The 16658-nt window shown below is 48.2% G+C and overlaps 1 protein-coding gene across 2 annotated transcripts in view; it reads left to right on the top strand.

The window, feature by feature from the left end:
- The window catches only part of POLR2B (RNA polymerase II subunit B), an 837536-nt gene that overhangs the window by 440860 nt on the left and 380018 nt on the right, over nt 1-16658 (top strand). The gene's annotated exons all lie outside the window — the stretch shown is intronic.

Raw genomic sequence — 16658 nt, 5'->3', positions numbered from 1 at the left:
AGTCCAGTAGATTGAATTCTGCCAGCATGCTGGCAAACCTAGTGGTCGTGGGCAGTGCTCGGTCAGCCCCGGAGACGTGCAGTCTATCCACACTAGGATTCAAGGTATTATTAAAATCACCCAGCCAAATCACAGGGACATGGGGGTGAAGCAACATGTAGTGCAGTCCTTCGAGAAGGACAGCAGAGGAGAAGGGGGGAGGGACATAAAATGCCATAAGCAGGTAGGGTTCCCCACACAGCAGTACATCCAGATACACATACCTGCCCATCTGGTCTACTTGGGACCCCTGGAGCTCAAAGTGCACCGATTTCGAAATCAAAACCGCCAATCCACGTGAATGGGAGGTAAACAAGGATTGAAATGTCCAGCCTATCCATGGGCGCCGCAGCGCCTGCTGCAGGGTGTCGTCAAGGTGGGTTTCCAACAATACGACAACATCTGCCCTGTGACGTTTAAGCACATCAAACACTGCAGACTTTTTTACCTTGTCTCCAAGGCCGCGGACATTCTATATCAAAAATTTATAGTATGGAGGAGCTCCAGGGGTTCCGTTCGGCCCACAGCGTCAGTATTCAGGTCGTAGTTGACATAGCAAATATTCACAAAAAAGTCGGTCACATTGGTTGCATCAGATAAAGGTACATACACTACATATGCATATAGGTAGAGCACACGGCTAAAGCAAAAAAAAAAACACAAAAAATACATGGCATCAATAAAGACAATTCATCCCCCCCACCCTGCCCTGCACATACTCCAACTCGTGCGGTCTCGGAGAATCCCAACCCAACCACTCATCCAGGAGGGATGAGAAGACCCCCCGAGGGGGGCAAAAAAAGAAAAAAAAACACACAGGCCCAGTACATCAGGAGAGTTGTAGTGGAGTAGGAGAAAAACATGGAGTGCAAAGGAAGAAAAACGGTGGCAGAGTGGCAGTCGCCGGGTGCGCCTAACATAGGCTGTCGTGGAGAGCGAAACTTTGCTGGGTAGCATGGCATGGGAGTAGGACACAACATGAGCGAGATAAAAAAAAAAGGGGGGGAAAAAGGGGTAGAAAAAATAAAAAAATGGGAAAGCAGAATTAAGAAGGGGGGGGGGTGTTCAAATGAAAGGGGCAAAGTGAAGGAGGTGCTCCGTCGGAATCCTTGGATGTTTGCACCCATGCCCCATGCCAGGTGCAGATGAACCTAAAAGGGCAGTAAATAAGGGCAGATGATCCCGGCATAGTGAACACAAGGGGAAACATGCCTCTCCATAGGGGGAGCCAGGACAGCAACTGGTGAGAACCTGCAGTTCGGCAATCATTCACAGTGGTATTGCATAGGGAGGGAGCCCCATGCCAGGCCTTAAACGCCAAAAGGTGTAGATTCAAGAGCAACTTTTCAACATTGCTAGGGATCAGTTCCAGTGAGGTGAGGGCAGGGAGTTCCCAGGAGGGAGACAGGAGGTCCACTCAGCCTCGTGCCTCCAGGTGTTCCAGCCAGGAGATGGTGGCTTCCGGATCCTCAAAAAAATGGACTCTGTCTTCACCTTCCACGCGAAGGCGGGCAGGGTACAGCATGGCATATTTAATATGCTTGACCCGGAGTCTGCGTTTAGCCTCAAGGAAGGTTTTGCGCTTCTTCTGGACCTCCGCTGAGAAGTCGGGGAAGACAGCAAGCCGCCCATTGCCAAAAGGGATGTTTCCTTTCTCCCTTGTAAGCCTGAGAATGGTGTCTCTGTCCCTGAAGTTAAGGAGCTTGACTATAAAAGTGCGGGGGGTGCACCCTGAGGCGGTGGTCTGCCTGAAAGGCGGTGAGCCCACTCCACCACAAAAGTGGGGGAGAAGGCCTCACGTCCATAAGTATCAATGAGCAAGCGTTCCAAAAAATCGGATGGATGGGATCCCTCAGCCCCCTCAGGCAGGCCTATCAATCTGATGTTGCATCTCCGCAGTCTGTTCTCCATATCATCTTGCTTTAATAGGAGCTGCGTAACTTGTAGCTGGAGATTGTCAGACAGGTGCTGCGGGGGGGGGGGGGGGAGTCTTCAACCCCACTGATCCTCTGCTCTGCCTCTGTGACCCCTTCTGGAGGTCCTGCCGGACCAGGGAAATGTCTATTTTGACCTCCTCTATCTTGGAGGTGAGGGTAGCCTGGCACTGGGAGATTGCATCTAGGACTCGGGCTGTCTCGGCTCCCGCCGAGCTTAACCTCCGCTCCCGCCGCGGCGCCATCTTAGGCCTGTAGTTCTTTCTCCAGGCGGCAAAATTTGTCGAGTTTGGCAGTCACATCCGCTGATTTCTTGGGCGGCGACATGCTGCGGGGTGCCCGGGGACTGTCCGGAGGTATGTGGGAGGCTGTGCAGGATGGAAGAGTGCAGGATATCGGGGTTTAGGAGTAACAGCCGGCGGAGCTCTTCTCACTTGCGTCCTACTGCATGCTGCTCCAGGCCACGCCCCCTAGAGTAGCCATTTCAGTTTTAATTGATCTCTCTAAATTAGAGAACATTTCCATAATTTCAGATTTTTGTAGGGGGTTGGTCTTTAATCCTTAGATCTTCCTCCTTTCCTGATTCACTATCTCCCTGTGTTTGTATACTCTCTCTAGATAGATCTAGGCTCTCCTCTCCCGTTGTTCCTGGTGCTTTTAGTTCTTTAGTCGTCTTATTTCCTTCACTATTTTGTTTTGTTCTTACAACTGGTTAAGTTTGTTTCAGATTTTCCGTTTTGCCCTTTCCCTTCCTGAGTCATGTATTTTTTAATAGTTCCAGGACTAGCCGTAATTTTTACTGGTTTTCCCGTCACCTCCTTTGTCTGTTTATTCTTCATTTTAGACATATTAATTCCTTTTGTATGTGGCTTGTATTTATATCCTGTACTCTTACTTTTTCTCTCAGCACTAACTTGACCCAGTAGGATCTAATAGGTTAATTCCCTTGATTTTTCTCCAATGGGGTTAAGTTTATTAGCCCCAGCCGCTCACTGGGATTTTTCCTGGGCGGAAGTAGGGCAAAGTATTATATCATGTGCTCGTTTTTGTTCTTACCTAAAAGAGGGTATGCTCACCTCCTCTTTTAAGGTGAGCAATAACAAAATCAAAAATGACAAGAAAAAAATAAGTCCGGCAGCTTTTGGAGCTACTATCCAGAGAAAGTTATGTTAGTTACCCTCCTTTTTTTTTAAGGAACGAGGTATAATGATGTTAATGACTTCCCTTTGTTTTATAACCAAATATTCTCATACAGTCTTTACGAAACAGCTTGTGATAGATACAGATCCTAAAATACATGAGGAGGTTGCAGAGTGTATGTGATGGAGGCCTCCAGTAAATCGCCTTACGGGGGGGGGTCTCGTAAGGCCTTTTGTGTAGGTCACTCCAATACTTCTTATACAGATTTTCCACGGTGGTCAGTGTCACAGTCCCTAAGGAGTCCTCAAGCCTAGTTTTAAGTCCTAGGAAACAGTGTGTTCTTTTTTTGGAATCACTTTCCCTCCAGGGAGCGGTAATTTGCCCCGCAGCAGTTGGCCGATGCTAGGGAAAAAATGATTTCTTCATGATTCAGTCCAAACTTTCAGGGCTTCCTCACTTAGAACCACCTAGGCCGGTAGCTCCCCTAACACCAAGTCAACAGCAAACAGTGGTAGGGGGGCTCACTTGTTAAGCCTTCTCCTCTTCTGAATTGTGACCTACTCCTCCTTAGGACATAGATGCTGAACTAGGCAGATAGATTCCCACCCTAATACACTTCAATCAATCAGCATCTCTCTGCAAGGGGATCGGTTAGGTCCGCTCTAGGCACAGTACACAATATATATGTGGCAGAGGATCGGCCAGTAAAAATACTTTGAAAAGAATTGGGGGGTTTTCACCCTCTCACCAGTCCCTTCCGACTTGATCCAGGGTTGCCTCCCGCAGCGCAGGTCAGATATCCGGGTGCTATTGCGTCTCTCCACCAGCGGTCCGTCCAGCACTGCTCTCTGATTGCTGGCAGGGACTTTGCCCTGTCCGTCTTTGTAGCAGCGGTCCCCGAGTCGGCTGTTTATCGCAGATGTTCAGCGGGTCCAGCGTGTCGCTGGGAGCTCTCCTGGGGTCTGGCTGGGGCGAGCGGAGAGGGTGGTACGGTCTCAGGCTAGTCACTCATGGGGGCTGGAGGATCGGGAGTCTCCGCAAGCATTTCTCCGGACGGCGTTCCCCGGCACTCTAGCGTGCACTCGGCATCGGCGCCATTGACAGGCTCCTCCCCCCCCAGGGTTTCTTTCTTCTGGAAAAACTTCTAAAGCTTCAGACTGCTATCCAGCTATTGCTGTCCAGCAAATGGTCATCCCTTCAAACTTGTATGAGAGTTTTGGGACTGATTGTGTCGTCCTTCAAATCGGTCCTTTTCGCTCAATTCCACACGAGAATCCTCCAGAAGGAAATCCTTCTCAAATGGAATAAAGATCCAAATTCCTTGGACAACTAGATCCAGCTGAGCCAGGGGGTCTCTGATATGGTGGTTTTGGTCCCCGACGCTCAATCTAGGAAATCCTCCCCCCCCCCCCCCCCTTTATTGGACAGTGATCACCACGGATGCCAGTCTGTCCGGTTGGGGAGGTGTTCTAGGCAAGCTTTCTGCTCAAGGGGTCTGGTCTCTGGAGGAATCCAGGTTACCGATGTTGTGGAAATTAATGAGGTTTGGAGGTTGTTCGGTGCACTGAAAACTTTGCTGCGCTGAAAAGCGCACTTGTGGATATTAATATGTGCTAAACGCCATTAATCCCTTGTACTGAAAAGTACAATGTACAGCTCTTTTGTAGAAGGTTAGCCAAGCGCTCGGTGCCATGGAAATGAAGACATGCTTGCTGTAGTCGTTTCAATGCCATCTGAAGGGTCTCTCTGTGTGTGAGACTGTGTCATCCAGAGCAGGGCTAGGTTTATTTTACAGCAAGTGAACAAAAGGAAGGGGGTGGCTTCAAGACCACCAATCACAGACATGTATACATTTAAAGTACAATAGAAAAGAGTGAATGCCTATGTATGAACATGTCTGAGTGCAGAGACTCCCAACTGCCAGGTGAACAAAGAAACATGACTGCACATAGTTTCTCATGGACTCAGCTACGTGAATTCACAAGCATGCACTCATAACCGGTTAGTGGATCCTATCAAATATGGTTCATATAAACCATATTTGATAGTGATCATGCTATTGTTCCAGTGAATGGGGCTTTATTATATCTGCAAAAGACTATAGCAGCAGTATTTCAGTCATATGGATCAAATATGACAGAAAGATGCCATCCATTAATCCTGGTAAAGGACAGATATTATTAAAGCAATAAGAATTCCACATCACAAACTTATCTCTGCATTGAAAACGGGGGCCCCGGATGGCGGATATATATTTGTGCGATGGATCTCTCCTTGCTCTGCCATAAATCAGGCTACAAGTATTATGCAATCCCATCTAATGGAAGATTTCCACTAACGGGTCTTTCCTCAATGCCAGTTAAAGCAATATTCGCTGTGCATAGCGATTACCGGTAAACTGACACTGGGAGACATAATGGCAATTTAAATGTATCCTAATGAAACGTCCACATAAATATTAATGAAATTTCAACAACACTGATCAATGTTCTGGAGCGGAGCGTGATTTTGCCTAGTCCACTGGACAGAGTACCTTCAAGGCTGTCCAGTGCGCATTCAATCAGACAATGCCACGACTGTGGATTATGTCAATCACCAAGGGGGCGCCAAGAGTGTTCTTGCGGCCTTAGAGGTGGCAAGCATCCTTTGATGGGCGGAACGCTCTGTTCCAGCTCTTTCCGCCATTCACATTCCAGGAGTGGAAAATTGTCAGGCAGATTACCTCAGTCGGCAGGCCTTGGATGCAGGGGAATTGTCCCTCCATCCGGAGGTGTTCCAGCAGTTGTGCCTTCATTGAGGTAATCCAGAAGTAAATCTATTGGTGTCTCGGATCAACAGGAAAGTGCAGAAGTTTGTGGCCCGATCTCTGGACCCTCTGGCAGACGCACTGACTCCGTGGGGTCAATATCAGCTGAATTATGATCTCCCCCTCTCAAGTACTGCCAAGATTTCTTTGCAGGATCAAAGCAGAAGGGATTCCGGTCATCCTTCTGGCTCCAGACTTGCCTCGCCGAGCTTGGTACGCATAACTTTATCCAGGGGGTGCGACCTCCGTTGCCACCTTGGGACCTTAATTTGGTGCTGTCCGTTCTCTATAAGCCCCCCTTTGAAAATATTTTGGAGATTTCCCTGCTTACCTTATTCCAGAAGGTAGCCTTCTTGGTGGCTATTACTTCTGCGTGCAAGTTGTCGGAACTGGCGCCGTTGTCCTCCCTATCTGGTGGTTCACAGGGATAAAGCGGTGCTTCGTCTGGATCCGTCCTTCCTTCTGAAGGTGGTTTCCACTTATAGGAGGACATTGTGTTGCCCTCCTTGTGCCTTAAGCCTCAACATCCCAAGGGATTTGCACTGCATACTTTGGATGTGGTTCGGGCAATCAGGGTGTACTTGGCGACTACTGAATGTTTTCGGAAGTCAGATTCGCTCTTTGTACTCACAGATGGACCAAGGAAAGGGCTACCTGCATCTGCTGCAACTATTACCAGATGGATCAGACGGACGGTTGTGCAAGCTTATTCAATTAAGGGTCAGGTTCCACCATTCCCTTTTAAGGAGCATTCTACTGGGGGGGCTTAGTGCTTCCTGGGCCTTTCGCCATCAGGCATCTGTGGTTCAGGCCTGGTTGTCTGTTCATACCTTTATAAAGTTTTATTAGGTGGATGTGCTGGCATCTGCAGATGCCTCCTTTGGCCGCAAAGTTGTACAGGCTGCCGTTTAATGGTGTTTTTAGTCTCCCTTGAGGGATTTGATTTGTCCATGATTTTCTTTTGTGTCACTGAGAGAGGAAATGAAAGGAGAGGAAAGGGGACCGGACTGGAGGTAGGAGTGAAGAGGAGGACCGAAATGGACGGGCAAGGACAAACAAAAATTGTTAGACCATGCCTTCTCAAGTTTCTTTTGACAATTCCTGCTCATGAGAATGTTATTTTGTGGAGAGGTAGAACTGAACTAATAGCTTTTCGCCAGGTAGATTTAGTGGGATGTGGTTTGGACTTCCATCACAGCAAGATTTCAAGAGAAAAGCTTAGTGTACTGTACCTTTATGCATCTACATCCTCCATGTGATTTAGCATTAAAAGAAGTGGATCCAATCGAAAGGCTAAGTCCCTAACGGCACATGCGCACTGCAGAGGGAAAAAAAAATGCTTTTACAAGAATTTGAGCTTTTATTTCTCTGCCTAAAAGCTTGAAGAAGCTAATGCTTTTTTCTGCTCTTACGCACGTTTTTATTGTGCCATTTTTTTTTTTAGCTTTTTCAAGGTTTTTTCTTTTTTCACGATTATTCGTGTTTTTGGTTGCTTAGGCATCTCTTTTATTTATTTATTTATATATATATATATATATATATATATATATATATATATATATATATATATATATATATATACATACATAGAGTGGGTACGGAAAGTATTCAGACCCCCTTAAATTTTTCACTCTTTGTTATATTGCAGCCATTTGCTAAAATCATTTAAGTTCATTATTCTTCCTCATGAATGTACACATAGCACCCCATACTGACAGAAAAACACAGAATTGTTGACATGCATGTCAGAGCAAATGAGAATCATGAGGTCAAAGGAACTGCCTGAAGAGCTCAGAGACAGAATTGTGGCAAGGCACAGATCTGGCCAAGGTTACAAAAAGATTTCTGCTGCACTTAAGGTTCCTAAGAGCACAGTGGCCTCCATAATCCTCAAATGGAAGACGTTTGGGACAACCAGAACCCTTCCTAGAGCTGGCCGTCCGGCCACACAGCGATCGGGGGAGAAGAGCCTTGGTGAGAGAGGTAAAGAAGAACCCAAAGATCACTGTGGCTGAGCTCCAGAGATGCAGTCAGGAGATGGGAGAAAGTTGTAGAAAGTCAACCATCACTGCAGCCCTCCACCAGTCGGGGCTTTATGGCAGAGTGGCCCGACGGAAGCCTCTCCTCAGTGTAAGACACATGAAAGCCCGCATGGAGTTTGCTAAAAAACACCTGAAGGACTCCAAGATGGTGAGAAATAAGATTCTCTGGTCTGATGAGACCAAAATAGAACTTTTTGGCCTTAATTCTAAGCGGCATGTGTGGAGAAAACCAGGCACTGCTCATCACCTGTCCAATACAGTCCCAACAGTGAAGCATGGTGGTGGCAGCATCATGCTGTGGGGGTGTTTTTCAGCTGCAGGGACAGGACGACTGGTTGCAATCGAGGGAAAGATGAATGCGGCCAAGTACAGGAATATCCTGGACAAAAACCTTCTCCAGAGTGCTCTGTACCTCAGACTGGGTCGAAGGTTTACCTTCCAACAAGACAATGACCCTAAGCACACAGCTAAAATAACGAAGGAGTGGCTTCACAACAACTCCGTGACTGTTCTTGAATGGCCCAGCCAGAGCCCTGACTTAAACCCAATTGAGCATCTCTGGAGAGACCTAAAAATGGCTGTCCACCAACGTTTACCATCCAACCTGACAGAACTGGAGAGGATTTGCATGGAGGAATGGCAGAGGATCCCCAAATCCAGGTGTGAAAGACTTGTTGCATCTTTCCCAAAAAGACTCCTGGCTGTATTAGATCAAAAGGGGGCTTCTACTAAATACTGAGCAAAGGGTCTGAATACTTAGGACCATGTGATATTTCAGTTTTTCTTTTTTAATAAATCTGCAACAATGTCAACAATTCTGTGTTTTTCTGTCAGTATGGGGTGCTATGTGTACATTCATGAGGAAGAAGAATGAACTTAAATGATTTTAGCAAATGGCTGCAATATAACAGAGTGAAAAATTTAAGGGGGTCTGAATACTTTCCGTACCCACTGTATATATGTATGTGTGTGTGTGTGTGTGTGTGTGTGTGTGCGTATATATATATATATATATATATATATATATATATATGTATGTATATGTGTATATATGTATGTATATATATTACATTACACAGTGCCTTGAAAAAAGTATTCATCCCTTTAAGTTTTCCACATTTTGTCATATTACAACCAAAAACGTAAATGTATTTTATTGGGATTTTATGTGGTAGACCAACACAAGGTGCCACATAATAGTGAAGTGGAAGGAAATTGATAAATGGTTTTCAAAGTTTTTTTTTTTTACAAATATGTGAAAAGTGTGGCGTGCATTTGTATTCAGCCCCCTTTACTCTGAAACCCCTAACTAAAATCTAGTGGAACCAATTGCCTTTAGAAGTCTCCTAATTAATAGAATCCTCCTGTATGTAATTTAATCTCTGTATAAATATAGCTTTTCTTTGAAGCCCTCAGAGGTTTGTTAGAGAACCTTAGTGAACAAACAGCATCATGAAGGCCAAGGAACACACCAGACAGATCAGGGATAAAGTTGTGGAGAAGTTTAAAGCAGGGTTAGGTTACAAAAGAACATCTCACAAAGCACTTTTCAATCCATCATCCAAAATTAAGAGGTCCATGGTAACTCTAGAGGAGCTGCAGAGATTCACAGTTCAGGTGGGAGAATCTGTCCACAGGACAACTATTAGTTTTGCACTCCCCAAATCTGACCTTTATGGAAGAGTGGCAAAAAGAAAGCCATAAGAAATCCAGTTTGAACTTTGCGAGAAATGATGTGGGAGGAAGGTGGGGGACACAGCAATTATGTGGAAGAAGGTGCTCTGATCAGATGAGACCAAAATTTAACTTTCTCTTACGTCCTCCGACAGTCGCCGCCTCTTCATATTCGTCACTATTGGGGTTATTGACCTTTGCTCCGTAGGAGTAGCTAGGCAACAGAATATGTTAATATCAAAGCTTTTAGCATATCCCACCCCCAGGGGGTGGTCCCCTCAGTCAATACCCTCCTGCTTCCTGCATTCCTGACTCAGTTTCTATTGCCTAGCTTAGGAGTTAGCAGGCTTATCCTGTGCTGGGGTTTTCAGTCTCAGCCTTTATTCCTTTTTTGATTTTATTTTGAGTGTTTTCTCTTTCTTTACTTGGCTGTTATTTTTCAGCATTAGTTAGTTTCTTCGGATGAAGATAATCGTGCGTAGCTTGGTCTCGGGCTGGCCTCCCTGGTTACCCGGGGTTCAGGGCCAGTGGCTTCCCAGCCTGCCATCGAGCGTTCAGCTCAGGTTTCCCTGGCATATATGAACGACCCATCCCTGTTCGCTGCAGGGATGCTATCGGTGAGGTGGCTACCTCACTGGACGCCATGCGGTTTCGCACCGCTGTTCCTTTGCGTCACGGTTGCGACACTCCCTGTCTCAGTACAGCGGTTTGGTCGCTGGAGCAGGCTCCCCACGCCATCCGGACTGGTAAGTGTATCTCTATGTGGGGACCTGTCTGTTGGGTGTCAGTCTGGGACTGTGTGACCCTGCATGTCTGTGTGGCTGCTGAGCTCCCTGTCAGTTCCTGTGTGGAATTCCTGCCTGTGTGTGGGCTGCGAGGGGGGCTCTCCTGCTCTGCTGTATGCTTACATTGAGCGGCCTGGTTTTGTACATGCATGTGCGGCGATCCGCCATTTTTTTGCGGCAGTATGACATGGCCGGTCCTGTGTGGTAGGCGCGGCGTTTTGGCGCCAAACGCCGCCATTTTGGCGGCGATCGATCAGGCCACATGTCGGCGCTGTTTATTTGCCATATGAAGTCTTCAGTCAGCGGCCATGTTTGTGTAGCCTTGCATAGGCTTTACAGGGGCGGTCAGTCATTGCATCATTTCCTTTTGCTCTGGGACAGCGATCGGTGCAGCAGCCTGTGTGATCTCTCCAGGTTTTACCTTTACGTATTCCTGTATTCCTTGCCTAGTATTCTTATCCCTGTGGGGGTCAGTGTATTCAGTGGGTGCGGTGGGCTACGCTCACCGCGTTCTTAAAGGGGCAGTACTCCTTTTTTTCTAAAACTGCTGGGGCATGGATTCTCAGGAAAGCAAGTTTCCTCCCACCTTGGTGGGGGGCCAAGGGGCTGCTGCTTCCCCCGAGGGGGCTGATTTGGCTACTATTGTGGCAAACCTAGCTGCTCAGGTGCAGATGCTAGTGGCTGATCGATCCACAAAACGGCCCAGAGTGTCGATTTCCTCTGATTCAGAGGGCGATGGGGCTGCTATGGCTGGAGTGCCCTTCTCAGGGTCTCGCTCATCTCTAGACCTTGTGGGGTCTGAGGGGGAGGCTGAGGTAGAAGGGGTTGATAATTCCCCCCCTGGCTCATCTGAAGAGCTTGCACTCATGGATAAGTTGGTTGCTTCTATCAAGCAAACGCTGCATTTGCAGGATGAACCATGTCCTCCTCCTTTACTGTCCTCTTATGGGACGCTGAGGAAACGCAAAACATCGCAGAACATCGCAGGTTTTTCCTTGCTCTGCGGAGTTTCAGCGCGCTGTTGATGAACAATGGCGCAATTTAAAAAAGCCTTTTGCTGTGCCGAGTAGGTTCAAGCTGCGTTATCCTTTTACGCCCGCTACTGATGAGCGTTGGTGTGTGCCGCCTCCGGTGGATCACGCGGTGGCTGTTTTGAATAAGTCTACTGCGATTCCGGCGGAGGATACCCCGGTGTTCCGGGACCCCACGGACAGGAGATTAGAATCTCTTGCCCGTCATACTTATATGGTTGCTGGTTCCATGCTGAAACCTATTTTTGCTTCCCTTATGGCAGCCCAGGCTGTCGCGGATTGGACGCAGGTGCTCAGGCGCATCCTGGTGGCAGACTCTGCCCCGCCGGCAACATTGGCTATGGTGGATCAAATCCATCAGGGTGTCCTGTATTTGTGTGATGCGGACTTGGATTTAGTCCCTTTGACTGCGCGCGTCCACAGTGTGGCGGTGTTGACACGTCGTCTGATATGGCTAAAATGTTGGTCTGTTGACCAAGCTTCTCGCAAGACTTTAGCTAATTTACCCTATGCGGGATCTCGCCTTTTGGCGAATCTTTGGATACTCTGATAAAGGGAATTTACCGGGGGTAAGAGCACGCTCTTACCCCAGACTCACAAGTCTAAAGTTGTTCGTGGTAAGAAGACTACCTCGTTTAGACCCTCTCAGGGGTCCTTTCGTGCCTTTCGGTCGTACTATAAGGGCAAACCCTTCAAAGGCCAAGGCTCCCAGAAGAAGCCGTGGACTGGTAAGCAGAAGTCCGGCCAGTCCGGGTCCGCTGCCCATAACAATGCGGGCTGAAGGGGCGCCCTCACCCAGTTCTGGGGTGGGGGGACGTTTGCTCGGTTTTCTTCAACCCTGGCTGGCCCGGGTTCGGGACAGGTGGGTTCAGGAAATCGTTCGATCTGGCTACAAGATCGAGTTTCTCTCTCGGCCGGCGAGCAGATTTTTTCCTTCAAATCTTCAGCTGTCTCCGGAGCGCTTGCAGGATCTGCACCTGGCGGTGTGGGACTTGCGGGCCCAGGGAGTGGTGGTTCCGGTGCCTCATCGGGACAGATTCCGGGGGTTCTATTCCAATCTGTTCACAGTGCCCAGAAAGGAGGGCAAGGTACGTCCGATTCTGGACTTGAAAGCTCTGAACCGCTTTGTGCGGGTTCGCAAGTTCCGCATGGAATCCTTGGTTCCGGGAGAATTCATGGCATCCATTGATCTGAAGGATGCGTATCTTCACATCCCCATTTTCGAGGGTCACCAGAGGTACCTTCGATTCGCCATTGCGGAGGATCACTACCAGTTCGTGGCGTTACCCTTTGGTCTCGATTCGGCTCCGCGGGTGTTCACCAAGGTGCCTGCGCTGGTTCTGGCCTTAAGAGCTCAGGGCATTTCTGTTCTGGGGTATCTGGACGACATTCTGGTTCGGTCTGCGACCAGTCAGGGTCTGGTGAACGACCTGTCCGTCACGATGCAGACTCTACAGGAGTTTGGTTGGACGATAAATTTTCCAAAGTCGACGCTGTGTCCGTCGGTTCGTCTTCACTACCTGGGAATGGTCCTGGACTCTGTTCAGGCGAAGGTCTTCCTGCCGGAAGACAAGCTCAGGACGCTTCAGGGCAAAGTCAAGTCCCTCAGGAACGTTCAGTGCTCGTCCCTCCGGACATGTATGAGGTGTCTGGGATTGATGGTCTCGGCTTTTGAGGCGATTCCCTTCGCCCAGTTTCACACGCGGGGTCTCCAAGCGGAGATTCTGACCAGGTGGGACGGGCGAATGCAATCTCTGGATCTCCAGATTTCTTTGAGCCATCGCACCAGAAGGGATCTTCTGTGGTGGCTCCTGTCCCAGACGGTGTCGGGGGGCAAGTCTTTTCGCCCTTTCTCGTGGACGGTGATCACCACGGATGCCAGCCTGTCGGGGTGGGGTGGTGTTCTGGGCGTTCTGGCCGCCCAGGGAACTTGGTCGGAGGAGGAATCCTCCCTTCCGATCAACATTCTGGAATTTCGAGCGATAAATCTCTGCCTTCGGCGTTGGACGGACAGACTTCAGGGCCGTCCGGTTCGGGTGCAGACAGACAATGACACAGCGGTGGCCTACATCAACCACCAAGGGGGCACCAGGAGTGCCCGAGCGGCTCGGGAGGTGGCCGACATTCTGTCTTGGGCCCAGACACACGTCCCGGCGATAACGGCGGTTCACTTTCCGGGGGTGGAGAACTGGCAGGCGGATTATCTGAGTCGCCAGACCCTGGACTAGGGAGAATGGTCCCTTCACCCGGATGTCTTCCAGATGTTGTGCGCGAAGTGGGGTTCACTGGATGTGGACCTGTTCGCGTCTCGTCTAAACAACAAGGTGGAAAGGTTCGTGGCAAGGACACGCGATCCTCGGGCTGACGCGTCGGACGCATTAGTGGCGCCCTGGCATCAGTATCGTCTGATGTATGCCTTTCCACCGATTCAGCTGCTATCCAGGTTCCTTCGCAGGTTAGCCTCGGAATCACGCTCGGTAATTCTGGTGGCGCCAGACTGGCCTCGCCGGTCTTGGTACGCAGATCTTGTGAATCTGGCGGTCGACGCTCCGTGGCGTCTGCCTCTTCGAGAAGATCTCCTGTCTCAAGGCGCGATATTCCATCCTGCTTTACAGTCGCTGACTTTGACGGCCATGCTGTTGAAAGCGAGGTCCTGAAGGATAGGGGTCTCTCCCCTGAGGTCATTCACACTTTGATCAAGGCTAGGAAGTCCTCTTCAGGGAAGGTTTACTACCATACTTGGAAGGCGTATTTTGCCTGGTGTGAGTCCAGGGGGGTATTCCCCTCGCTCATACTCGGTATCAAGAGTGTTGGCTTTCCTTCAAACGGGCGTGGACCAACGTTTGGCGTTGGCCACGATCAAGGGTCAGATTTCTGCGCTGGCCGTTCTCTTTCAACGCCCTGTGGCGTCTAATTCCTTGGTTAGCACCTTTGTTCAAGGGGTGCGACATTTGGTCCCTCCTAGGAGGGAGCCTTTGCCTCCATGGGACTTGAACCTTGTTGCAAAATGCTCCTTTTGAAAAGATCAGGGACATCTCTTGTCTGTTGTCCAAGAAGGTCGCCTTTTTGGTGGCGATCACTTCGGCTCGCAGAGTGTCGGAGCTGGCAGCTTTGTCCTGCAGATCTCCGTATTTGGTGATTCACTTGGATAAGGTGGTCTTACGACCTAACCCGTCTTTTCTTCCGAAAAGGATTTCGGAATTTCACCTCAATGAGGACATTGTCTTGCCTTCACTTTGCGCGAAGCCTAAACATCCGAAGGAGGTGGCTTTGCATTCCTTGGATGTTGTTTGGGCGATCAGGGTTTACCTGTCATCGACTAAATCCTTTCGCAAGACGGATTCTCTATTTGTCCTTCCAGAGGGACCTCGGAAGGGCATGGCGGTGTCGGCTTCTACCATCGCCAAATGGATCATACAGGCCATTGAACAGGCCTATGCTTTGAAGGGAAAATTTCCCCCCATGCCTGTGAAGGCGCACTCTACCAGATCTCTGAGTACGTATTGGGCCTGTCATCATCGGGCTTCTGTGGCCCAGGTGTGTAAGGCGGCGACTTGGTCGTCCGTTCACACCTTCTCAAAATTCTACAAATTGGATGTTCAGGCATCGGCAGATGCTTCCTTTGGCCGCAAGGTTCTTAGTGCGGCAGTGCCTTAGGGTCCCTCGTTTTTGGGTCCTTGGCTGTTGGGATGTTTTTTATCCCTAGGTTATTTGTTTTCCTGGGTGGTTGCTCCTGTTGAGCAAGTTTTTTTTCATGTTGCCCAGTTGCTTTTCTTACCTATGTAAGGTTCCTTTCTCTGATGTGGGTTCTGCGTTGCCTTAGGCGCGGCTGCGTTTTTTCCCACCCCTCATGTCACACTGCTTTGGGACGTCCCCAATAGTGACGAATATGAAGAGGCGGCGACTGTCGGAGGACGTAAGAGAAAACTGAATTTTTGTAAAATCTTACCTGTAAAATTCCTTTCTCTGAGTCCTCCGACAGTCGCCGCCCCCGCCCCTCTTTGGGGTTTGTTTATGTGCTCTACTGCTATGCTACTGAAACTGAGTCGGAAATGCAGGAAGCAGGAGGGTATTGACTGAGGGGACCACCCCCTGGGGGTGGGATATGCTAAAAGCTTTGATATTAACATATTCTGTTGCCTAGCTACTCCTACGGAGAAAAGGTCAATAACCCCAATAGTGACGAATATGAAGAGGCGGCGACTGTCGGAGGACTCAGAGAAAGGAATTTTACAGGTAAGATTTTACAAAAATTCAGTTTTTTGGCCTAAAAGCAAAACGCTATTAGGGGCAGAAAACTAAGACTGCACATGACCCTGAAAACACCATCCCCACCGTGAAACATGCTGATGACAACATAATGCTGTGGGGATGCTTTTCTTCAGCCGGGACAGGGAAGCTGGTCAGAGTTGATGAGAAAATGGATGGAGCCAAATACAGGGCATTTTCAGAATAAAACCTGTTAGAATCTTTAAAAGACTTGAGACGGGGGAAGAGATTCACCTTCCAGCAGGACATTGACCCTAAACATACAGCCAGAGCTACAATGGAATGGTTTAGATCAAAGCATATGCATGTGTTAGAATGGCCCAGTCAAAGTTCAAACCCAAATACAACTGAGAATCTGTGGCAAGACTTGAAAATTGCTGTTCACAGATGCTCTCCGTCCAATCTGACAGAGCTTGAGCTATTTTGCAAAGTAGAATGGGCAAAAATGTCACTCTCTAGATGTGCAAAGCTGGTAGAGACATACCCAAAAAGACTTGCAGCTGTAATTGCAGCAAAAGGTGGTTCTACAAAGTATTGACTCGGGGGGGTGGCTGAATACAAATGCACACCACACTTTCCACATATTTATTTGTAAAAAAAATTTGAAGACCATTTATGGTTTATCCTTACGCTTTACAATTATGTGCCACTTTGTGTTGGTCTATCACATAAAATACATTTAATTTTTTGATTTTAACACAAAAAGGGGAAAATTTCAAGGGGTATGAATACTTTTTCAATGCACTTTGTATATATGTGTGTGTATATATATATATATATATATATATATATATATATATATATATATTTTTTTTTTTTGCCTCTAACTTCATGCTTGTAACCTCCTGAAAAAATCCTAGTATGCACGTTGACTAACATGGAGGGGAGTTTCCAGCCAGAAAAAATGAGAGCTCAAAAGCCTGTAGGAGCAGCAGCTT

Source organism: Pelophylax lessonae, assembly GCF_965119305.1.
Source record: "Pelophylax lessonae genome assembly, chromosome: 1".
Lineage (NCBI taxonomy): Eukaryota > Metazoa > Chordata > Amphibia > Anura > Ranidae > Pelophylax > Pelophylax lessonae.
The sequence above is the reverse complement of the archived record's forward strand: the minus strand, read 5'-3'. Positions and strand labels throughout refer to the sequence as shown.